At 44.8% G+C, this 26889-nt stretch overlaps 1 protein-coding gene across 4 annotated transcripts in view; it reads right to left on the bottom strand.

Moving 5' to 3' along the window:
- Positions 1–26889, bottom strand: part of LOC126183497 (elongation of very long chain fatty acids protein AAEL008004) — a 308167-nt gene that overhangs the window by 176172 nt on the left and 105106 nt on the right. For all 4 annotated transcript variants that reach the window (XM_049925531.1, XM_049925534.1, XM_049925532.1 and 1 more), the window contains exon 2: positions 25627–25696. The gene's annotated coding sequence lies outside the window, so the exon portion shown is untranslated. The remainder of the gene's footprint in view (positions 1–25626; positions 25697–26889) is intronic.

Raw genomic sequence — 26889 nt, 5'->3', positions numbered from 1 at the left:
GCATGCAACCATGTTTCCACAGAGGAAATGTATCTTGAGGTATTACCTGTTGGGTTTCGTCTTGGGATATTTCGTCGACGTATGCCAGAGGATATACACAGAGATAACAAAAGTCATGCAACACCCCCTAATATCGCGTCGGACCTCCTTTTGCCCGACGTAGTGCAGTAACACGACGTGGCATTGACTCAACAAGTCGTTGGAAGCCTCTGCAGAAATATTGAGCCATGCTGCCTCTATAGCCGTCCATAAATGCGAAAATGTTGCTGGTGCAGGATTTTCTGAACGAAGTGATCTCTCGATTATGTCCCATAAATCTTTGATGAGATTAATGTCGGGCGATCTGGGTGGCCAAATCATTTGTTCGAAATATCCAGAATGTTCTTCAAACCAATCGCGAACAATAGTGCCCCGATGACATATTTGGAAACATGAAATCAATCAGTGCCTGCAAATGGTCTCCATGTAGCCGAATATGACCATTTCCACTCAATGATCAGTTCAGCTGGATAAGAGGACCCAGTTCATTCCATGTAAACACAACCCACACCGTTATGGATCTACCACTAGCTTGCACAGTGCCTTGTTGACAACTTGGGTCTATGTCTTCGTGGAGTCTGAGAGATACTCGAATCCTACCATTAGTTCATGCCAACTGAAATCGGAACTCACTGACCAGACCACGGTTTCCCAGTGGTATGGGTTCAAAATGGCTCTGAGCACTATGGGACTTAACATCTGAGGTCATCAGTCCCCTAGAACTTAGAACTACTTAAACCTAACTAACCTAAGGACATCACACAACACCCAGTCATCACGAGGCAGAGAAAATCCCTGATCCCGCCGGGAATCGAACCCGGGAACCCGGGCGTGGGAAGCGAGAACGCTACCGCACGACCACGAGCTGCGGACAGTGGTATGGGGGTAAATGGCTTGGTCACGAGCCAAGGAGAGGCCGTGCAGGTGATGTCGTGCTGCTACAAAAGCACCAGCGTCGATCATCCGATCATCTGCTGTCATAACCCATTAACGTCAAATTTCGCCGCACTGTCCTAACTGATGCGTTCGTTATACGTACCACATTGATTTGTGCGGTTATTTCATGCAGTGTTGCTTGTCTGTTAGCACTGACAACTCTACGCAAACGCCGCTGCTCTCGGTCGTCAAGTGAAAGCCTTCGGCCGCTGCGTTGTCTGTGTGGAGAGGTAATACTAGAAATGTGGTATTCTCAGCACATTCTCGACGTTGTGGGTCGTGAAATAATGAATTCTCTAACGATTTCCGAAATAGTGATGTCCTATGCTTGTAGCTCCAACTACCATTCCGTGTTCAAAGTCTGTTAATACTCGGCGTCCGGCCTTAACCACGTCGGGAACCTTTCCACATGGATCACTTGAGTAGAAACGACAGCTCCGCTAATGCACTGCCCCTTTATACCTTGAGTACGCGATACTACCGCCATTCGTGATTGTGCATATCGCTATCCCGCTACTTTCATCACCGCAGTATATATTTCTGTCGCGTCAACGTCTGAGGGCTCCTCCATAGTCATTTCCACAGCAGCTACAGTCTGCTCAACAATTCTGTAAAGTGCATCTTATTTGTAAACGTACTGACATGTTCCCCATGATGACGCACGAAACAAATGGTTCAAATGGCTCTGAGCACTATAGGACTAAACTTCTGAGGTCATCAGTCCCCTAGAACTTAGACCTACTTAAACCTAACTAACCTAAGGACATCACACACATCCATGCCCGAGGCAGGATTCGAACCTGCGACCGTAGCGGTCTCGTGGTTCCAGACTGCAGCGCCAGAACCGCGCGGCCACTTCGGCCGGCACCGTAGCAGTCACGCGGTTCCAGACTGAAGCGCCTAGAACCGCTCGGCCACTCCGGCCGGCGACGCACGGAACAAGCAAAAAACTAAACAAAACGTGTTTGCTGCTAGATGATCTAGAGAGTCTTACTAAACGAAGCGCTATAGAAGAATGTGTAAAAGTGCACAAATGGCGAATGCTAGGAATGGTCAGAGCGAATCAGAACGGAGAAGGTGCTTATCAGGATATTGTAATTTGTGACACAGCAGTGACTACAGCTATTTCTTCCGTGGGAACGAACTGTTACTCAAGCTTCACATGACCTCCTGTTTGTCCGTTGCCACATTCTAGCACGTCAGTTCGGCCCCAGACATACGATTTGCAATCAATGGAACCTCTTCTCTTGACGTGAATGTCTCCAAAGCTGATTGTAAGTAAATTAGTTTCGCGGTTCGCTGTTAGGTTAACTACCTGTCAGCTGTGAACATAGGTAGTCGTACACCTCGAAAGGCCTCTCACTTAACAGTATAACTATTACGCTGCTGCTTGAACAGTTACTGAAAAGTACGCCACCATCGTCAGAATATTCTGAGCAGCAATTTATTCTTAAAATTGCTCTTAACAAAGAAAAAATGTTACTAATAATGTGAAACCTATCAAAAAATAAACAAAGAATGACTTCAATTCGGCTGCGATACTCTGAGCATACACGGGACTTCGGTATAATTTTTTGCTTCTGAGGAGGTACGCAGTGTCCATATTACACACTCAACATTTCTTAAACGACTCAAGTTATAGAAATAAGATTTCAAAGAAGTACTAGGACACACAAGAAAAGTAAGTTATCGAGTAAACAATGAATTTAAGAGTTAGGATTTCTTTTGTGAAATTACAGTGGAAGACAGTAGGCTTCGAGTGATGTGTCACTGCCAAGAAACATAGCTCGATGAACCTGTACCATACGTAGAAAGAACTGCTACGGTATAGGGCAGCAAGTAACTTGCAGAAATACACAATGAAAAATACAAACGATACTTGCAGCAAAGACACTCATTAAACTGCCAACACGGCGATTCATGATAGTCCCTTGGACATTACAATAGTGAGAAATGGTTCTTAATAGGACGTGTGATCACCGCGGACGACAATGCATGGCCGGCAGCTGTGGCGGAGCGGTTCTAGGCGCTTCAGTCCGGAACCGCGCTGCTGCTACGGTCGCAGGTTCGAATCCTGCCTCGGCCATGGATGTGTGTGTCTAGGGGGTAACCATCCGGCTGCTATTTTTCGGGGTGCACTCAGCCTCGTGATGCCAATTGAGGAGCTATTCGACCGACTAGTAGCGGCTCCGGTCAAACAAGATCATCATAACGACCGGGAGAGTAGTGTGCTGACCACACGCTCCTCCTATCCGCATCCTCATCTGAGGATGATACGGCGGTCGGATGGCCCCGATAGGCCACTTGTGGCCTCAAGACGGAGTGCAAGTCTAAGGGACTGATGACCTCAGATGTTAAGTCCCATAGTGATTCGAGCCATTTGAACTTTTTTTTTTTTTTTTGTGTAAATGCATGCTCTGCAACGTGTTCCCACGTTGGTCACAAGTTTGGTAAGGAGTTCTGGCGGCATTCCACCACAACTGCTGGATGGTCGTTACTGCATGTGGACGTGGTGTATTACGTTTCCTCAACGCAATCTACACGTGCTCGATGGGGTTTAAGTCGGGAGAACAGCCAACGCTGTCCATTCACACCGAATATTCTCTCTTTCTAAGAACTCTGCATCTGCGTAGTTCGATGCAGCCGCCCATTGTCATCCATAGAAATGAAGTCAGGGCCGGAAGAAAAGACGCACGTTGAACGGTGAGTGTAATGTATTTAAAGATTGGCCGAACTCCCCCGAATGGAGCCTCCCGGCCAACAATGCCGTACGATTATTTCCATTTTTGCAACGTCATGCCTCCTCATACCGCTGGATCACTAAACCGATCATGTTCAAGAATATTCCTCGGTGCACTATGCGTTCCCAACTCTTGTCATAATTATGACGGTACGACAAGCATGGTCGAACATAGTCGTTTTGGTGTCCAGGTGTTATGGTGTGCGGAGGCATAACGTTGCATGGGGGTATTGACCTCCAAATCTTTGAGCACAGTACACTCACAGGTCAACATTATTGTGAGACTGTATTGCTTCAACATGTGCGTCTTTCTAGGGACGAATTCTGCCCTGACTTCATTTTTATGGATGAGAATGTGCGACCGCACCGAACAGTGAAAGTGGAGGAGCTCTTGTAACGAGAGAATATTCGGCTAATTGAGTGGTCTGCCCATTCCCCCGACTCAAATCCCATCGATCACGTGTGAAACGCGTTCGGGAGATGTATAGCAGCACGTCTACATATGCACCAAGGACTTCTTGTGGTAGGGAGTTCCATTCCTTCAAAACCGCAGTTGACAAAACTGCGCTTTTGTAGGAATGGAACTACCTACCACAAGAAGCCCTTGAATTGTATTGTGATGTATGTTAACCGGGGGCCCAGAAACGACAGAGAGGCTCCGTCTCCGCCGCAGCCGCAGTGGTCCACAACCCCATGACGACTACCGCAGTCCACTTCACCCCTCCGCCGCCTCACACCGAACCATGCTTTCAGGGTTATTGTGCGATTCGGCCCGCGAAAATCCACGATGACTGCGACAAGTGGAAGATCAGCGACCTTGGCGGGTTAATGTATGGTGCGGCATTATGGAAGGAAGGATAATTGGCCCACATTTTATCGATGGCAATCTACATGGTGAAATGTATGCTGATTTCCTACGTAATGTTCTACCGATGTTACTACAACATGTTTCACTGCATGACAGAATGGCGATGTACTTCCAACATGATGGATGTCCGGCACATAGCTCGCGTGCAGTTGAAGCGGTATTGAAAAGCATATTTCATGACAGGTGGATTGGTCGTCGAAGCACCATGGCCCGCACGTTCACCGGATCTGACGTCCCCGGATTTCTTTCTGTGTGCCGGCCGCGGTGGCCGTGCGGTTCTAGGCGCTGTAGTCCGGAACCGCGGGACTGCTACGGTCGCAAGTTCGAATCCTGCCTCGGGCATGGATGTGTGTGATGTCCTCAGGTTAGTTAGGTTTAAGTAGTTCTAAGTTCTAGGGGACTGATGACCTAAGATGTTAAGTCCCATAGTGCTCAGAGCCATTTGAACCATTTGAACCATTTATTTCTGTGGGGAAAGTTGAAGGATATTAGCTATCGTGATCCATTGACAACATGCGTCAGAGCATTGTCAATGCATGTGCGAACATTACGGAAGGCGAACTACTCGCTGTTGAGAGGAGTGTCGTTACACGTATTGCCAAATGCATTAAGTTTGACGGACATCGTTTTAAGCATTCATTGCATTAGGGTGGTGTTTATAGGTAATCACACTGTAACAGCAGGCGTTCTCAGAAATGATAAGTTCACAAAAGTACACGTATCTCATTGGAACAACCGAAATAAAATGTTCAAACATACCTACGTTCTGTATATTAATTTAAAAAACCTACCTGTTACCAACTGTTCGTCTAAAATTGTGAGTCATCTACATCTACATCTACATCCATACTCCGCAAACCACCTGACGGTGTGTGGCGGAGGGTACCTTCAGTACCTCTATCGGTTCTCCCTTCTATTCCAGTCTCGTATTGTTCGTGGAAAGAAGGATTGTCGGTATGCCTCTGTGTGGGCTCTAATCTCTCTGATTTTATCCTCATGGTCTCTTCGCGAGATATACGTAGGAGGGAGCAATATACTGCTAGACTCTTCGGTGAAGGTATGTTCTCGAAACTTCAATAAAAGCCCGTACCGAGCTACTGAGCGTCTCTCCTGCAGAGTCTTCCACTGGAGTTTATCTATCATCTCCGTAACGCTTTCGCGATTACTAAATGATCCTGTAACGAAGCGCGCTGCTCTCCGTTGGATCTTCTCTATCTCTTCTATCAACCCTATCTGGTACGGATCCCACACTGCTGAGCAGTATTCAAGCAGTGGGCGAACAAGCGTACTGTGACCTACTTCCTTTGTTTTCGGATTGCATTTCCTTAGGATTCTTCCAATGAGTCTCAGTCTGGCATCTGCTTTACCGACGATCAACTTTATATGATCATTCCATTTTAAATCACTCCTAATGCTTACTCCCAGATAATTTATGGTATTAACTGCTTCCAGTTGCTGACCTGCTATTTTGTAGCTAAATGATAAAGGATCTATCTTTCTGTGTATTCGCAGCACATTACACTTGTCTACATTGAGATTCAATTGCCATTCCCTGCACCATGCGTCAATTCGCTGCAGATCCTCCTGCATTTCAGTACAATTTTCCATTGTTACAACCTCTCGGTACACCACAGAATCATCTGCAAAAAGCCTCAGTGAACTTCCGATGTCATCCACAAGGTCATTTATGTATATTGTGAATAGCAACGGTCCTATGACACTCCCCTGCGGCACACCTGAAATCACTCTTACTTCGGAAGACTTCTCTCCATTGAGAATAACATGCTGCGTCCTGTTATCTAGGAACTCCTCAATCCAATCACACAATTGGTCTGATAGCCCATATGCTCTTACTTTGTTCATTAAACGACTGTGGGGAACTGTATCGAACGCCTTGCGGAAGTCAAGAAACACAGCATCTACCTGGGAACCCGTGTCTATGGCCCTCTGAGTCTCGTGGACGAATAGCGCGAGCTGGGTTTCACATGACCGTCTTTTTCGAAACCCATGCTGATTCGTACAGAGTAGATTTCTAGTCTCCAGAAAAGTCATTATACTCGAACACAATACGTGTTCCAAAATTCTGCAACTGATCGACGTTAGAGATATAGGTCTATAGTTCTGCACATCTGTTCGACGTCCCTTCTTGAAAACGGGGATGACCTGTGCCCTTTTCCAATCCTTTGGAACGCTACGCTCTTCTAGAGACCTACGGTACACCGCTGCAAGAAGGGGGGCAAGTTCCTTCGCGTACTCTGTGTAAAATTGAACTGGTATCCCATCAGGTCCAGAGGCCTTTCCTCTTTTGAGCGATTTTAATTGTTTCTCTATCCCTCTGTCGTCTATTTCGATATCTACCATTTTGTCAACTGTGCGACAATCTAGAGAAGGAACTACAGTGCAATCTTCCTCTGCGAAACAACTTTGGAAAAAGACATTTAGTATTTCGGCCTTTAGTCTGTCATCCTCTGTTTCAGTACCATTTTGGTCACAGAGTGTCTGGACATTTTGTTTCGATCCACCTACCGCTTTGACATAAGACCAAAATTTCTTAGGATTTTCTGCCAAGTCAGTACATAGAACTTTACTTTCGAATTCATTGAACGCCTCTCGCATAGCCCTCCTCACACTACATTTCGCTTCGCGTAATTTTTGTTTGTCTGCAAGGCTTTGGCTATGTTTATGTTTGCTGTGAAGTTCCCTTTGCTTCCGCAGCAGTTTTCTAACTCGGTTGTTGTACCACTGTGGCTCTTTTCCATCTCTTACGATCTTGCTTGGCACATACTCATCTAACGCATAATGTACGACGGTTTTGAACTTTGTCCACTGATCCTCAACACTATCTGTACTTGAGACAAAACTTTTGTGTTGAGCCAACAGGTACTCTGAAATCTGCTTTTTGTCACTTTTTCTAAATAGAAAAATCTTCCTACCCTTTTTAATATTCCTATTTACGGCTGAAATCATCGATGCCGTAACCGCTTTATGATCGCTGATTCCCTGTTCTGCGTTAACTTTGTGACTATTACATCGCCATCTATTACAAAGCGAAAAAAGTGGTCCAACTAAAACATTCATATTTCTTTACATACAACACGAATATGTAATAAAAAATGGGGGTTTCTATTAAAAAAAACGCAGTTGATATGCGTTTAACCTATGGCAGCGCCATCTAGCGGGCCAACCATAATGCCATCTGGTTTCCCCCTTCAAGCTAGACAAGAGTCGTTCTCTGTAGTTTTTTCGTTTGACGCTTATTTCGTGAGATATTTGGCCCGGTCACAATCAATGGACCACCCTGTATGTCATGTATTTCATAACGGCTGTAGCACCGCAGTGCCTGTTCGTTTGGATATTCATGCAGGGCCAATGGAACATTGCATCCTAATCGGAATAACACAGGCACTGCAATATAGTGTATATTAACTAAAAGCTAACCCTACTAAGCTGCTGCCAGCCCGCCCCCTTCGGTGGGAAGTGAAATTTAATAAAGGGGGAAAAAAAAGCTAACCTAAGACATCAAGGAACAGTCAGCTTGGGAATAGACGGAAACTTCAGGAACAAAAGTTGTTGAGGAAAATTAAAGACTGAATACAGCAAACAGTTGCAAGTGTATTTAGGTTGCATTAATTGTGAGAGTTGAAGAAACATCTACCGTCCGATTAAAATTACTTCTAACCTGACGTCTGTCGCTAGGCGCTACTCTGTTGCCACATCGACTGTCGCTCGGTTAGAGGCGACGCACAAACATGGCAGGTGACTTCGCAAGTGCTGAAGTGCTGTTACATGTAAATGTTGGCAGAGCTCTCCGTCAGGTATGACGGGAATGCGAGGTGCTCCGTCCACAGCAGATTTTAAGTGATCGATGACTGAACTGCAGCAGACGATGCGTTCTGTAACCCTGATTTTACACTCATGTCCTAACCTACCCACAATCTCGTGATGTACAATGGATCCGAGAAAACTTGCGGCAGAACTATTAACTTCTCTCGCTTTGTTCACGGCGACTGAATCTGAGATCTCTTCTGAACAGCACGTTGCAAGGCATTCCAGATATGCTCAATAATATTCATGTCAGGACAGTTTGGTGGCCAGTGGAAGTGTTTAAACTCAGAAGAGTGTTTCGGCAGCCACTTTGTAGCATTCTGGATGTATAGGGTGTCGCATTGTCCTGCTGGAATTGACTGTCAGAGTTGTATCTAGACGTATCAGGGGTCCCCTATCACTCCAACTGCACACGCCCCAATACATTACATAGCCTTTACCAGCTTGAACAGTCACATGCAGAGTCCACGGATTCATGAGGTTGTCTCCATACCCGTACATGTCCATCCGCTCGATACTATTTGAAACGGGACTTGTCCTACCAGGCAACATGTTTCCACTCATCAACAGTCCAATGTCGGTGTTGACTGGCCCAGGCGAGGCGTAAAGCTTTCTGTCGTGCAGTCATGAACGGTACAAGAGTGAGCCGTCGGCTCCGAAAGCCCATATCGATGATGTTTCGTTGAACGGTTCGCACGCTGACACTTTTTGATGGTCCGGCATTGAAATCTGCAACAATTTGCGCAAGGGTTTCACTTCTGTCATGTTGAACGATTCTCTTTAGTCATCGTTAGTCCCGTTCTTGCAGGATCTTTTTCCGGCCGGAGCGATGTCGGAGATTTGATGTTTTACCGGATTCCTGATATTGACGGCACACTCGTGAAATGGTCGTACGGGAAAAACCGCATTTGATCGCTACCTCGGAGATGCTGTGTCCTATGGCTCGTGCGCTGTCTATAACACACGTTCAGAATCACTTAAATCTTGATAACCTGCCACTGTAGCAGCAGCACCCGATCTAACAACTACGCCAGACACTTGTTGTCTTATATAGACGTTGCCGACCGCAGCGCCGTATTCTGCCTGTTTACTTATCTCTGTATTTGAATACGCATGCCTATACTAGTTTCTTTGGAGCTTCAGTGTAGAATATGTGACGCCGAGTCGCGTCTTATGCGAAAAGATCCAGTACTGTTCGGCTAGTGCTGTGTATTAAGCGTGCATATTTCCTTACCATCGTTGTGTGTGTGATGTTTTTGGTGTGATTATCATGTGTGATAAAATGTGAAATACAACGGCCAGCCAAGAATCCGGAATCCAAACACATTAAGGAAGAAATTCATACAACGAATTGGAAGTGAATTGGGTATTTGTTTTGGCAGATTGGCAACGTGATGTGGAGCGCTTTGATTGGAGAAAACCAGTTCCAAAGCGTGAAGATTCAACTAGCAATTAATTTTAGTCAGACTGTAGTAGGCTATCCCAGGTCGCAAGCCCACCTGTGGGAAGCCGGGCACCCGCGAGTAGTGGTTGGCAGGCGTGGCCAAACAGTTGACGCGCAGGCAGTCCCGGGCTGTATCGTATGCGTCCATACTGCCTGGTCTCGCTCCTGCGGGCATGGGTTGGTAGGGGTGGCAAAAACCGATCGGTTAAAACCAGTACCGATATTTTAGTTCTGGGTAACCGATATCTTTGTCTCGGTTATAACAGCTTTTTTTATTTTTCCACTAATACACTACTGGCCATTAAAATTGCTACACCAAGAAGAAATGCATATGATAAGCGGGTATTCATTGGACAAATATATTATACTGGAACTCACATGTGATTACATTTTCACGCAATTTGGGTGCATAGATCCTGATAAATCAATTCCCAGAACAACAACCTCTGGCCGTAGTAACGGCCTTGGTACGCCTGGGTATTGAGTCAAACAGAACTTGGATGGCGTGTACAGGTACAGCTGCCCATGCAGCTTCAACATGATACCACAGTTCATCAAGAGTGGTGACTGCCGTATTTTGACGAGCCAGTTGCTCGGCCACCATTGACCAGACGTTTTCACTTGGTGAGAGATCTGGACAATGTGCTGGCCAGGGCAGCAGTCGAACATTTTCTGTATCCAGAAAGGCCGGTACAGGACCTGCAACATGCGGTCGTGCATTATCCTGCTGAAATATAACGTTTCGCAGGGATCGAATGAAGGGTAGAGACACGGATCGTAACACATCTGAAATGTAACGTCCACTGTTCGAAGTGCCGTCTATGCGAACAAGAGGTGACCGACACGTGTAACCAATGGCACCCCATACCATTAAGCCGGGTGATACGCCAGTATGGCGATGACGAATGAACGCTTCCAATGTGCATTCACCGCGATGTCGCCAAACACGGATGCGACCATCATGATGGTGTAAACAGAACCTCGATTCATCCGAGAAAATGACATTTTGCCATTCGTGCACCCAGGTTCATCGTTGAGTACACCATCGCAGGCGCTCCTGCCTGTGATGCAGCGTCAAGAGTAACAGCAGCCATGGTCTCCGAGCTGATAGTCCATGCTGGTGCAAACGTCGTCGAACTGTTCGTGGAGATGGTTGTTGTTGTGCAAACGTCCCCATCTGCTGACTCAGGGATCGAGACGTGGCTGCACGATCCGTTACAGCCATGCAGATAAGATGCCTGTCATCTCGACTGCTAGTGATACGAGGCCGTTGGGATCCAGCACGGCATTCCGTATCACCCTCCTGAACCCACCGATGCTAACAGTCATTGGATCTCGACCAACGCGAGCAGCAATGTCGCGTATGTAGCACGTCATCTTCGTGGTGTAGCAATTTTAGTGGCTAGTAGTGTAACTGAGTAAAAGCTCGAAACATCAATTAGTCGTGGCAGCAGTCCTAAAATTTTCGTTTTTAAATAAAGCTTGAAAACTGCATTCGTTAGAAATATTGCATTATTACAGGAAATGGAAAAAGCCATCCGTGCCATTTTAGTAACAACTCCAACAGAAACGAGCAACAAACGCATGGCATAAGAAGTGGTATAGCGCTGCTGAGATAATAATGTTCCTCTCACTGTGTCTTGTTTTAAGGCACGCGTGTACGTGCAGTGTGCAAGCCGTGCTCCCACTTGGTCTATACCATAGTTACTGGCTGTCGTCCGTTTTACTGCAGAAGGGCATCAACCGTTGTTTCGAAACATCTTTACGAAGTGACATAGCAATGAAGGACAATGCTTCATTTGCTTTGGAAGATTAAAGATTCGCCTGTTATTTCCATCAACTTGTAGCCCTTTAGCACTGGCTATTCGTAGTGCCCAAATAGTGCTGTGACCACCGTTTAGAACGTGCTTTTGAGCAGAGTTTCAAAAAATTGCAATCAGTGGGAGAATACTGGTAATTTTTTGTAGTATTTAGTCACTTATCACTTTTCGAGAAAAGTTGCGAATGGTGGATGGATTAAGTTTTCTTTTATTTGCCTATTTAATTCAATATTTTAATCGATGCGTCTTGAGACTGAGTGAGTCAAAATTTTTCAGTCTTCATTTGATTTCTACGTTTATTACAGGAATTAATAAGAACAAAAAACCCGGAAATCGGTTATTTTAGTTACCGGTTATTTTGAGCGATTTTAACAATCACGTTAAACTGGCGTGGGAAAAACCGGTATAACCGAAAACCGGTTGTTTGAGCGATAACTGCCATCCCTATCGGACGGCCAAGTGGTTTTTACACGCAAAGAACTGCAATAACTTACCTGGGGAGGTAACCAAAACTAACTGAACTTATAGCTACATTCACCAGCGCCCGTTCCTAATGGGGCAGCAATGGAACAGCAACTCAGTCGCATCCAACCAGTCTTCGGACGGAAGACCACAATAAGAACAACGCATATCCCGTGTGGCAGTAGCGTACGATGGCTTTTGTTATATTTGACGCCACAGTATAAATGTTGCCATGTTTGGTTGGATGGTTGATTTGGGGGAGGGGTCCAAACAGCGAGGTCATCGATCCCATCGGATGAGGGAAGGATGGGATACGAAATCGGTCGTCCCCTTTCACAGAAACCATCCCGTCATTTAATTTGTTCGATGTCTGGGGGAAGGGGGGGGGGGAGGTGTCAACAACTGCCTCAGCTAATTTTCAGAGAATAAACGAACGTGAAAACTAATAAGAGCCCCAAAATAGGCACGGAGTTCTAGAAAACTACAAGCTATGCTTGACAGAAGATAGATTTAGATATTACCCCACGTGAATCAGCTTGCGGCCTGACAACCTACAGAAAACATTCCACCCAGGTAGGGGCGCTTCATGATAGAGTAGCATCGAGAGCTACATCAGACAAGTCTTTGGACTGAAGACCACCACGACAACAAAGGGGCGCCTATTCACAGGCTAACCGTACGTGCTGCCAATAACAAATTTGACACGGTTCTTGAGTTCTCAGGTAGAACATGCGTGACAGAAAGGTGAAGCCCATTCACTAAGGAAAAAACAAAAAAAACAAACCTAGCAGGAACACTGACTTTCGATGGAAACGAATAAAAGAAACAGCTTTACTCCCATTATCCGCTCGCACAGCCATAATCTGCAGACCTGTGTCCATTATCGTAGTGCCAAGTGAAATACTGATGATGGTGAATACATACTTCAAATTCCTGCTGTGTACATTATTATTCTTGTAACTTATGTTAAAGTGATGTACCAAGCGTTAATGTAACGAAGTTGTTATTATAATATCAAAACATGTTATCCAGGGTGGACCATTTTAATTCATAATAGGGAATAATTCAGGACAGAGATGAGATACAGCGCAATGTTTTAGATAAAAGTTGTAGATGGGGAAGAGGGTCGTGTATTGCCACTAATGGCCGTGACCTTGAACGTGATTTTCAAGGTGATTTGGAGGTTAAAGTGATTTTCTTAAACGGAAACCGTAGCATTTGATTTCAGAGTTGAAAACAGACGTATATTTTCCTTGTAAATGATACATTATTCAAGGTCATGGTAAGGTTCAATGAAGATCAAATAAGCAAATATGTCTTCAGTTCTAGTAGGAATTAACTCGAAGTAGAGGAGGAATACAACAAATGGTGGTCATGTTGAGCATATGTTGAATAGTTAATTTTCAGGTAGAAAGGGAAAGGCATAGGAGTTCTTTGAATCAAGCACCCAAGGAATCAGAGGCGAGGAGACTCTTTCAGCGATTTGGAAATAAATGATCTACGTTTTTGTGGTGTGCGTCCTGTAAGACCTTCGGTACACACACCATCAGATTATTTGACTTGTCGCTCTATGCGAGTGTCAGCAATATGTCTCGTGGTCTTATCGTAGCGTGTTTATCTTCTGCCTTTAGGTCAGACGATGGAAATGCCACTTGCACGCTTAGAGTAGCAGATTGACGGTGACCAACTTTAAACAGAACTTGATTAATTTTCACACACATTTATTAAAATAATAAAAAAGCATAGAAATTACTTAACTTGATTCTGGATGCTGTTTACAATTGACAATCTGAAGTTCCCTTGGTCTTGGTACGTTAATCTTATTCTCACATATCTCTGATACTTGAGAAAGTGTCTATACGTTTCTCTTCATGGCTATGTACAGGAATATGATAATCTTATTAGGCGCAGACTGAAACTTGACTGGTACAGACAAATGGAGACTGGTACAGACAGGTGCAGATAAATGCAGACTCGTACAGACTAATGCAGACTCACTAATCGGAGGTCTGTACACTCGTTATAATACCTCGCGCGTTCAGGTATCACTGCGCGAGTGTGATCCGCGAGGAGAAAAGGTTCTACGTTAGCAGCAATCTCACTGGCTGCGTTACATATTAATACGCGGATCGGCGGAAGCAGAATTTGGTCCGTCTCTAAGATAGCGCCATCTCGTAGTGCGGAGACGGACGAGCGCTGCGCCTGCGCTGTTGTGCTTACAAGGGAACCTCCCCATCGCACCCCCCTCATATTTAGTTTTAAGTTGGCACAGTGGATAGGCCTTGAAAAACTGAACACAGATCATTCGAGAAAACAGGAAGAAGTTGTGTGGAACTACGAAAAAAATAAGCAAATTATACAAACTGAGTAGTCCATGTTCAACATAGGCAACATCAAGGATAATGTGAGCCGTGATCCCGTGGTTAGCGTGAGCAACTATGGAACAAGAGGTCCTTGGTTCAAATCTTCCCTCGTGTGAAAATTTTTCTTCCTTTATTTTCGCAAAGTTATGATCTGTCCGTTCGTTCATTGACGTCTCTGTTCACTATAATAAGTTTAGTGTCTATGTTTTGCGACCGCACCGCAAACTTACAGTTCGGAAAATATTCATTGACCTTGTTATTGAAGTCGCGAGCTATATTTGCTGGATTCATATTGCCCACGGAATACATCTCACGTATTTAATGCACTCCCGTCCAAAGTAGCGAACAGTCAACTGCCAGCCAGGGAGCCTCGTTAGCAGGAATACTCCTCTTCCGAGCGCTATTGTCGACTTACGTCGTGTGTTTCGATGTTTGTTTACGTGTACCATCCTCATGCTACGGCGCAGTTACCTCGCATCGGACGGACGGACGGACGGACGGACAGATAATAATTGTCTGAAAATTAAAATAATAAACTCTTCACTCGAGGGTAGACTTGAACCAAGGACCTCTTGAACCGCAGCTGCTCACGCTAACCACGGGACCACGACGCTCCTGAGCTCACTATATCCTTGATGTTGCTTATCTTGCACATGGACTACTCAGTTTGTATATTTTGCTATTTTTTTCATAGTTCCACACAACTTGTTCCTGTTTTCTCGATTGATCTGCGTTCAGTTTTTCAAGGCCTATCCACTGTGCCAACTTATAACTAAATCTGAGGGGGGTGCGATGGGGAGGTTCCCTTGTTAGCAGGGCGCGTTCTAGTGGGAAAGTTGTGTACGCGCTGACTACGCGGAACTATGTACACAACAGCTTTATTTATATTTGTTCTATCATGCAAATGTCAAATTACATTTATGCACTGTGAATTATGTGTTTTTGCCAATAAACACTTTAATTAAAACTTAAGGTTAAAATCTTTCTTCCCTCTTTCCAAATCCGACGTCATAAATCTGGGTTACCATGAAATAAAACTCAGCCTTCGAATGATCTTCGATAATTACCTTTACAATCTTGGTTGTTCGTGAGATACGTTATCTTTTATGCCACTTCTAATTTGTATCTAACATTGTATTTTGTTGTATCCCTCCTGTGTTCCGAGTTAATCCCTACTGGAAACGGACGTAGTTACTTATTTGACCTTCATTGAACCTTGCCATGTCCTTGAATAATGTACCACTTTATATGTAAAATTTGCCGCTCTTTTCAAATCTTAAGTCAAATGTTAGGGTTCCCATTAGAAAATCACTTTAATCTTCAAATCACTTTATAAATCAAGTTAAAGATTACGACCAGTAATAGCAATATGTGGTGCTCTTTGCCACCTACAACTTTGATCTGCGGCATTTGGTGTATCTCGTCACTATCCCGAGTTATTCCCCATTATGGATTAAAATGGTCCACCCTGTATACATTATTATTATTATTATTATTATTATTATTATTATTATTATTATTAATTCCTAGGCAAAGGCGATTCTGGTTAATGTTCAGGAAACTAAACGAAGAATGCTCAAAATGGGGCCTGACAATTAACACCAAAATATGGAATACATGGAAGTCGGTGAAGATGAAAGAGAAGACTTGGATGTAAGGTTTTGCACAATTAAAGCTATCTCTACATTTAAGTACTTGGGCGTCATTTTCACAGATAGAATAAATACCCAGGACATCACAAATGAAATTGGTCAAGGGAAAAGAGTAATTGGCCAACTTAATTCTTTGCTATGGAGCGACAAATTTACAAAGGAAACGAATTTCTTGCTGCAAAAGTCAATCGTAGAGATTAACACCATGTATCATGCTGAAAAATGGGAGCTAACCAAAACGGAGAAAAACCAATTGATTTCCTTTGAGATGGATTTTTGGCGAAGAATTTGCCGCATCTCCAGACTCGACTGCGTCGGAAATGAAAGAACACGGGGAATTATAGCAGGAAAAGACACACGATCCCGTAGATAGCTCAATATTACATGGGTATGACCACCTCCACCGAATGGATAATAACCGATGACTAAGAAGGATCTATGAGTGGACACCGGCTGAGCGAAGAAAACATGGAAGATTAGAAGATGAATGCAAGATGTTAAAGATGTGATTAATTTAACGCGCCTTCAGGAAGAAGATTAGACAGGTTGGAAACCGTGGAAGTTACGCTGAGAGGCAGAAGACGACGACCGTTGTTAAAAAGCCGCACCCAGACGGTCACCCACCCACCCACACACCCACACACACACACACACACACACACACACACACACACACACACACAAAGAAAACCTCGTAGCTCTGTTTTGTAAAATTTTACAGGAGAAGCATAAACGGTTCTTAAAAAAATAATATCAAGTGTTACACATAAAGTCGCTACATGTTTAACTATGTGGTAGAAGCCTAATTATTGACACATTACAGAAACCCATGCTGCCGGCCGGAGTGGCCGAGCGGTTAAAGGCGCTACAGTCTGGAACCGCACGACCGCTACGGTCGCAGGTTCGAATCCTGCCTCGGGCGTGGATGTGTGTGATGTCCTTAGGTTAGTTAGGTTTAAGTAGTTCTAAGTTCTAGGGGACTTATGACCACAGCAGTTGAGTCCCATAGTGCTCAGAGCCATTTGAACCAAGAAACCCATGCACTTTCAAATCTCTCTTTGATAACAGAGTTACTGGTTAGTGGAACTACGACGTTTTCACAGACAGAGGGGGTTACGAGATTCTCATCTATTTTTTGTAAAAACGAACTTTGTCGACAGCTTCCTTACACTGCAACAAGAAAAAAGTCTAGTAAACACGGGCTCTAAAATGCTGAAACGCATATAAGAGCTATGAGCACTTTTCCGTCTCCGTTACCGTGAAACACACGTCTTATAGTGCAAGCACTTTGCTTTCCATCTTTTGGTAGGAGGGAGTACAGACCAAAACAACAAACAAAGTCCAGAAAACATTGATTCCATAATCCATACCTTAAGAGATATGAGCAATTGTACAATAGAAGACATGTATTTTACTCTAGCATAGTTGAACAAGTGCTCATAGCTTTTCAGGTGTGCAGCTGATCATGTTTACCGGACTTTTCTTCTTGCAGAAAATACGTGTTTGATAGTATCGAAGATGAAAAAGTGCTCATAGCGCTTAAGGTACGTATTTTAGAGCCCACGTTTCATAGAAATTTTTTTCTTCTTTTAGTGTAAGTTTAACTGTAAATCACAGTCCTACAAGGTGGAAAATGGTAACTAGTTCAAAAATGATTCAAATGGCTCTGAGCACTATGGAACTTAACTTCTGAGATCATCAGTCCCCTAGAACTTAGAACTACTTAAACCTAGCCAACCTAAGGACATCACACATATCCATACCCGAGGCAGGATTCGAACCTGCGACCGTAGCGGTCGCGCGGTTCCAGACTGTAGCGCCTAGAACCGGTCGGCCACCCCGGCCGGCTGGTAACTAGTGATTATGTATTATAAATAATTGTTGAGATCCAGGCAAAGATATACACGATTAAAAAACTTCGTGGTGCTGACATTAAAGCGTAAATAGCTCCACTGGCAGCGTTTTAACTTGAACGGTAAACTGTTTGATGATGATGATGATGTTTGTCTGTGTGTGTATGTCGACGAGGTTGGCGTGGTCATCAGCAAGGTCATTAGTGAAGAGGAAATTTTGTTGATACGATGAGGAAGCGGAAGTAAACAAAAATGTCATTTAAGAAATGATGTCGCGTTTCACAAGATGAGAAGCGGCGGAACTGCTCTAGCACAATGGCCGGCTACCGTGGATGTGTTTTAAGAGTGCCGCCACTATCTGTACTGATCTGACGTCTGTTCTGATAGAACGTTGTTGTATTCTCCACTGTTTATAAATTTTGGTTCTAGTGCAAACACTCATTCCTCATCGAGCCGGCTGTTTCAGATCGAAAAGCTCTTCGTTCACCATATCTTTAATTTTTTACGAAATAAAAATGGGTCTCGATGTAACACAAGACACATTTTCGGGCACAACATAAAACTGCTCGAAGTTATCCGTCAAATTTGACAATATTCATTTTACTTAGACCTAGATTGAGTCTACCAGCTCTCATCGAGTGACTCAAGTTTTTGTTTACAATTTTATTTTTAGAAATTATGCCTAAGATTTATAACGTTTATGGATAGTCAGAACCATCTCTTATTCGCAGTGACACAATAGGTTATGCGAGGAATAGCTCCCAGGAGATCTGAGATCTGTTAAAAAAGACTTTTGAAGCAGTTCAGACATTTCAGTGGAGGCAGGAGGTCAAAACACATCGATTCAGATAACTAAACTGACTGACACAAAAAGTGAAGCAACCAGAAGGGGAGGAAGAAACGAAATGAAACTTCGCGGGTTGTAAGGATATGTGAAGTTATTTCAATGCTTACAAAATCGAGTCAAATTTACAAAGAACTTGGAAGTACACTATGTGATCAAAAGTATCCGGACACCTAGCTAAAAATGACTTACAAGTGCGTGGCCCCTCCATCGGTAATGCTGGAATTCAAAATGGTGTTGGCCGACCTTTATCCTTGATGACACCTTTCACTCTCGCAGGCATACGTTCAATGAGATGCTGGAAGGTTTCTTGGGGAATGGCAGCCCATTCTTAACGGAGTGCTGCCCTGAGGAGGGGTATCGATGTCGGTCGTTGAGGCCTGGCACGAAGTCGTTGTTCTATAGGATTCAGGTCAGGACTCTGTGGAGGTCAGTCCATTACAGAAATGTTATTGTCGTGTAACCACCCAGCCACAGGTCGTGCATTATGAACAGGTGCTCGATCTTGTAGAAAGATACAATCGGCATCCCCGAATTGCTCTTCAACAAGCAAGAATGTGCTTAAAACATCAATGTAGGCCTGTGCTGTGATAGTGCCTCGCAAAACAACAAGGGGTGAAAGACCCCTCCATGAAAAACACGACCACACCATAGCACCACCGCCTCCAAATTATAGTGTTGCCCCTAAACACGCTGGCAGATGACGTTCACCGGGCATTCGCCATACCCACACCCTGACATCGGATCGCCGCAACATTATGTACCGTGATTCGCAACTTCACACAACGTTTTTCAACTGTTCAGTTGTCTAATGTTTACAGTCATTACACCAAGCGAGGCGTCGTTTGGCATTTACCGGCGTGATGTGCGGCTTGTGAACAACCGCTCGACCATGAAATCCAAGTTTTCTCACCTCCTGCCTAACTGTCATAGTACTTGCAGCGGATCCTGATGCAGTTTGGAATTCCTGTGTGATGGTCTGGATAGATGTCTGCCTGTTACACATTACAACCCTCTTCAACTGTCGGCGGTCTCTGTCAGTCAACAGACAAGGTCGACCTGTACGCTTTTGTGCTGTACGTGTCCCTTCACGTTTCCACTTCACTATCACATCGGAAACAGTGGACTTTGGGCTGTTAAGGAGTGTGGAAATCTCGCGTACAGACGTATGACACAAGTGACACTCAATAACCTGACCACGTTCGAGGTCCGTGAGTTCCGCGGAGCGCCTCATTCTGCTCTCTCATGATGTCTAATGACTACTGAGGTCGCTGATATGGAGCACCTGGCAGTACGTGGCAGCACAATGCACCTAATATGAAAAACCTATGTTTTTGGGGGTGTTCGGACACTTTTGATCACATAATGTATGAGCTTGTTTATCAATATGACGAGGTAAGAAGAGTATAGAAGCTTTTGAAATGTCGTGCTGCAAAAGAGTGCTAAATATTAGCTGATGAGGCACTGAATCTAACCCCCCCCCCCACAAAAAAAAGAAAAAAAAACTAAAAGAAGGTTGCTATATGTATGCGTCTGGTGTCTGTGATGTCGGATGTGTCCAACGGAGCAATTTGGTAATGGAGGGAAGTGTGAGGAGTTAAATTTATAGAGAGAAACCTAGGCATGAATATTGTAAGCAGATCAAAATGAATGTAGTTTGCCTAGTTATTCACAGATGAAGAGGCTTGCACAGAATAGACTAGCGTGGAAAGCTGCATGAAACCAGTCTTCAGACTGAAGTCCAGGACAACAATATTTCTTCAGGGCACCATCCGTGAAATGCCTGAGATTGTAACTATCAATGTCCGATAAGTCGCAAATGTATAACATGTATAACGGCGGTCCTGTTACACTCATCTGCCGCACACCAGATAATATTTAATTTGTGACATGTTTGTTACTGTAGAAGAGAATCGTGAAATTTCTGTAAAAGAGTTCCTATTCAACATTATACAGATACAAACGTCACTGAAACTACACCGCTCTGTAAAACTCAAGGACGAGATAGATAAAGTAAAATAATATATTAACTACGCGGTAGAAATGGATGAATGTGTGGGAGCATGTTGCCAGAGGTCTACCAGTCGTGCATGGCATGAGGTCAGCGTGACTATAGTACCAAATGGGGCTTGTGCCACAACACGAGGCAATTGGAGGAACGGGAAAAGACAGTTTGTGTCAATAAGAGAGCAGTTACGGTGCACTGTGTGATGTTTTCATTACAACATGGCCCGGAGACTACATTTGGATCACTTCACACGGACAAGAATCATCGCGAAACCGGAAGAAGGACGAAGTGTGCCGATTGTTGTGCAGGAGTTTGGTATTTCTCACAACGTTGTTTCAGGCGCATGGGGAGCGGTCCGAAACACAGGCAATGTTTCACGAAGGGGAGGAGGTGGTACACCACGGTCGATTTAGCAGCAGATGACCGCTACATCTTGCAACACGCAAGAAGGGACTCCACAGCAAACAGCGGGTGCGATTGCAAACCACATTCAACAGGACTGCAAAACACGCAATCTCACGTTCCACATTGGCACGGCGACTGCACGGGGGTGGCTTCTTTGACCGACGACCAGTACGGTGTGTTCCGTTGACACCGCACATCGCGACACCGTTTGCAATGATGCGAGCAGCCTAGGGACTGGAACGACAAGTGGGAGCGCGTGCTCTTCTCCGATGACAGCAGGTTCAGTCTGAGTAGTGATTCTCGACGTACCCTCACATGACGATCGGTTGAAACACACAATGCACCAAGGAACATTGTCGAATATGGTCGTTTCGGGGCCCAGGTATTATGATGTGGGGAGGCATAATGTTGTATGGACGTACTGACCTCCAAATGTTTGAACACGGTACACTCACCAGTTAAGGTTACTATGGCACTGTACCCCTTTCCCATTTGCGTTTTTTCTGGGATGTATTCGGCCCTGAATTCATTTTTATGGATGAAAATGCGCAGTCGCTTCGAGCAGCGCAAGTGGTGAGGCTCTTGGAACGAGAGGTTATTTGGCGAAAGGATCGGCCTGGCATTTCACCTGGCCGAAATCCCATCGAGCACGTTTGGCAAGCGTTGGGGAGATGTATTGAAGCACGTCCACATACGCCAACGACCATATAGCAGTTGTCAACCGAACTGGCGGAGGAATGCAGCGCCCTACCATAATAACTCTTTTCGTCTTTTTGGCCAGCATGGAAGAACGTTGCAGAGCATGCAACGCCGTCGATTGTGATCACACACCGCCTTTTGTAACGTTCATGTTTCCTTCCAGAGAGGCCTCCAAGGTCCAACGGGACCGACAGACCGCCGTGTCAGCCTCTGCCTATAGGCGTCACTGCATGCAGATATGGAGGGGCATGTGGTCAGAAAACCGCTCACCCGGCCGTTGTCGGTTTTCGTGACAGGAGCCGCTACTTCTCATTCAAGTATCTCCACAATTGGCGCCATAACGGCTGAGATCCCTCTTGCCAACAGCGCTCGACAGACCCAGACCGTCACCAATCCAAGTGCTGGCCAAGCCCGAAAGCGCGTAACTTCGGCGATTTGACGGGAACCGGAGTTATCACTGCGGCAAGGCCGTTTGCTTGTAATGTTCACGGGACCATCATAAATACTGAAATGTACGTATTGTCTTTGAATGAATTTCTGTTCGTCTTATTGCATATGTCTTTCCTTCTGTACTATGCTATAGCATTTCTCTCTATTGATGTTCCAGGTTTCATAGAGCTATGTTACTTGGCAGTGACACTTCATACGAAAGTTACTTGCGTCCTTAAGTATTGTGCACTAATGTATACTTTGTTTTGCGTTTTTACTCTGTAAGAAACTGTGCTCCGTTTGCTCCCCTGCTCCGTCTTCCACGAAAATAACATTTTATTTGCCCCACCCCATCTTCCCCTACCCCACATCCCGAGCGGGCAATAGCCATAACGTATTACGAATGGGCTTTGCACGCACGATTGTGCCCAGCTGTGTAGGCGGTCTATATGTAGCTCGCGTCGATGGGAAGTACTGTAACGGCACAGGTGGTATAAATATTTCATCGACGCCCTGTTACCGCTAAGCCTTAGAGAAGGCCACGGCCACTGGGGACAGAACGGCCCATCTGCTTGTCTACGCGCGGCGCTGGCATCGCAGTTGTCTGAAATATTATGCGAGGCAGACATGCAGTGCTTCCCCCTGTCGCGCCGAACGTGAATCTCTGGCAGCAGTCAACGCCTGCGGCTGGCGTACAGCCTCTGCGCAGTCCTACGACTATTGGCATCGCTAAGCCCGGCCTAGTCGTTTGACTTAGCTAGTACGATGCTCGCTTATTGGCCAGATTGGCGCATGTTTAATAGACAACGTAATGGCCCCTCTACCTTTACGGTAATTCTTTTTACCTAGGCGAATACTGAAACGTCGGAAAAGGGGGAAGGAATAGGTGCACGTGCTGTACAAAAGGAGAGAATTATCTTGTTAATGTCACCTCGTTTCCATCCATCTATAATCTCCGTCTCTGCAGCTGAGTAGCCAGCGTTTCTGACCACCATTGGAGGACCTTGGTTCAGTTCCTGATACTACCAGAGATGTTTTCTTCGTTGGAGGACCAGATCATTCAGTCTCGTATTGTCAGTTGAGCAGCTGCTTGAATGAGAAGAAGCGGCTGTGAGTTCTGGAAGCTGACCATTTCTATCCATACCGCATGCGAATGATGCCAATGGCAAAAGATGACACGGTAGACGGTCGACACCTCTGACATCGCCGTTCCCCACCCTCTAGTCAGAATTCCGCCTTTTCAGACGTTTGCTTGTCTGTCTGTCTAATACGATGAGCGTGTAGTAAAAGTTAATTGAGCACGATTGGGTGAATTTGAAATATTCTTTTACTATATCTTCTGTTGAAACTGAATCTGAAATTTTTGGGACCAAATTATGCAATGAAACTTAAATAAAACTTTAACTGTCATGAATACGTTAAGCTTGGACGATAGTCACTACTTGCGGATTACTGTTAGGTCCAATTAATGTTACAAGACAAAATCATTCTGCCCGACACGCGCACGTAAATACATATACTCCACTCGGCTGTCAGACCATTTTACGATATCACTAGACTGTCACGCTTGTGTTCACCCGATACTTTGCAAAATCGAAACTCATTTCTGATCACAGTGACGCTTAATCAGTTGCTGTCGCGACTCGCAGTGGTTGTTGCCGTTATCGTATCGATCATAAGTCGCTGAATAGATCGAGATGCAGCAACAGTGACTTCACATACTGAATGGTCCTCCAGGGCAGGAACGTCGAGCTCATCTGAGAAAAACAAACGAAACGTCTACAGACGGATATGATCACCCGTGAAGAGACACCGCACACTCAGCTACAGTGTCAAACATCGTTCCGGAAACAGTCCCTTCGGTTCGGTTAATCCATTTCTACACATTATCCTTTCTTCCAGGAGTGCTAGACTACCAGAAAGGCGTGCAGTTGATCCTCTGTGATGTCTGGAAGGTAGGAGAGAGTACAGACAGTAGTGGAGCTGTGGTGTGGGAGGAGGGGCTCGTTGCTGGACAACGGCTACAGAATAATACTTGGGCCTTGTGATTGACGTGTGCTCTGTCCAGGAATCTGTTGATGTAGAGGCGAATCGTAGGCCCCTATCCCAGCAGATTCGAGGAGTGAAGTAATTTTCATTGGTTATGGGCGCAAGTGGTCACTGCGGTTGACTGCAGTGCGGAGGGTCCGTGTTCGATCCCCTATACTGTGAGGGATTTTCCCTTGGTGGGAGGACTTGTAGGGGGTGCAACCCGTCCGGGGTGCGGGGTGCACTGCCCCTCGTGATGCCGATTAAGGAGCTACTTGACCGAGTAGCAGCAGCTCCACGCCACGAAAACTGACAACAGCCGGAAGAGTGGTGCGCTGACGCCACGCCCCACCATACCGCATCCAAAGACGCCGCTGGCAGAGGATGACACGGCGTTCGGTCGGTCCCGATTGATCCGCCAGGGCTTATGGACGAAGATTATGTTACGTTTTGAGTGCAGGAGGGCTAACTGCTCAGCCGCATCTTATTCAACTATGAACAAATACTGTAAATCTACCGCTGACTATCGCAATGCTTGGATTTATAGGATGTGTCGCAACGCTGTTCTTATTGCATTGGCTGACAAAAAATACGCAATGGAATTGGACGTACTGCCAGACAAAGAAGTTTGTACTCCTACAGAGTACAACTTTTATTCTGAAAGAGAAAAAAAAATATATTTCGCCCAAGCGATGTTGAAGTTCCAGATGTTACAGTGCTATTCACTTCTTTTCACGTCAGGGGAATTTCTCTGTTCGTCTAGAATGTCCTAAGAAACATCGCGCTACCATAGTGTAATGAGAAATGACAAACGTCTGGGGTTGAAGCTTGATGACTTAGAAAATGACATGAGAAGTTAATAAGTTTACAAGTTTGTGCTGAGAACGAACAGTAATTCTTTGAGTGACTACGTTGAAATTCGTTAATTTGAACGATATCTTTAAGTGTTAATGTTAAATTTTGGGAAAGCCCTCTTATCCATCTGTTTAGTCCGTTTATCTGCTTAGTGCTATTTCCTATTAAGAATTTGTTGTAGGTGGGTTCGAGACTCTGTTAATTACACAATTTTAATTTCTCAGGGTGGTCCAAAACAGTGCACATTCCGCCGTAGAGTGAAAGACTGATTATACGTTCTCCTTTATAATTGAAACGACACGGTTCTCTATTTTATCATAAATATCAGATAGAATGTAAATGGCGGGGAAACTTACCTTGGATGTTGAATATTCCCGTGAGTCCTGCGCCCTGGACGCGGCTACTCCGACTGATGTCTAACAAATCCTGCAACAGGAATATCATCGTCACTTCCCATTTTCTGCTACACACCACGCGCAGCCGCTTCTTATGTAAGACAGGACAGTAAGCCTAGATAAGCTCGTCTTACGAGGCTCGGAACAAGCCCACTATAACGACAGTACGTGCTAATGTTTCTTGCCGAATATGCAGCGTGAACCGTAATTCGCGCACACGGACACCGCCACGACACGATTCGTTGCACACTAACATTACAGATATCTCCCTAACAAGATTTCGTCCTGTACATATTTTCAGTAGAAAAGGGACGTAGAAGAAAGGTGTTGTGGCAACACTGTTATCACATGTACGACAAATATCTTTCTACAACAGCGTGTCCCTGTGCTACGCAATTAAAAAATTAAACCTATTCCCAGAATCGAACTCTCGAAGTAGAGTATTGTAATCCAAAAATCTATCCTTCCAGTAACTGTGCGGCACCAGCACTGCCTGTTGAATGATGATACTTGTCGTATACGTGAATAAAGTGCTGCCGAATTGTCTTTCTTCCATATCCATTTTCTATCGAAAATACGCATGGGACAAAATTTTGGTAGGGACATTTCTGTAATGTTAGTATTTTTGTGCTGTTAGCATGCAAGGAATTGCGCTCTGGCGTCCGAGTGCGCCTATTTTGGTTCAGCATGTATATGTTTTTGATACCGCAATTAAGGGCTAATTTCCGAAAGAGGTATTATCTGGAAAGGTGTGTTGCAGATGGGGTGCTACGTTACTTATACAGGGTGAGTCACTAACTATTGCCACCTAGAATAACTTCGAAAGTATGATAGTAGCTCAAAAGTTTGTGGGACAGATGTTGCATGGGACAGCTGGGGCCATGATATGACGTTGGTTTTTTGTTGCTAGATAGGGTCGCGTCAGAAATATGAAGATAAACTTTGTTTCTTTTACATGGGATGCTATAGTTTGGTACATATTTTCTGAAAGCGGCTATCGAGACGAATCCAATGATGTGTAACAGTAAGGTCTTTGAAGATCAGCGAAGGTCAGAAAGGTGGCATGAACGTCCATTTAAAGAAGGTGTTCGAAGTGATGAGCATTGGTATCAATGCAGTGCTGCAATCTTCTTATCATTGATTGGGTGGTATTCCTTATCGCTTCGGCACTTATCGAAGCACATGCTCTGGCAATTCTCTCTCGCATATCTTCAGGTGTAGTTG

The sequence above is a fragment of the Schistocerca cancellata genome, chromosome 4 (assembly GCF_023864275.1).
Source record: "Schistocerca cancellata isolate TAMUIC-IGC-003103 chromosome 4, iqSchCanc2.1, whole genome shotgun sequence".
In the NCBI taxonomy this organism is placed as follows: domain Eukaryota; kingdom Metazoa; phylum Arthropoda; class Insecta; order Orthoptera; family Acrididae; genus Schistocerca; species Schistocerca cancellata.
The sequence above is the reverse complement of the archived record's forward strand: the minus strand, read 5'-3'. Positions and strand labels throughout refer to the sequence as shown.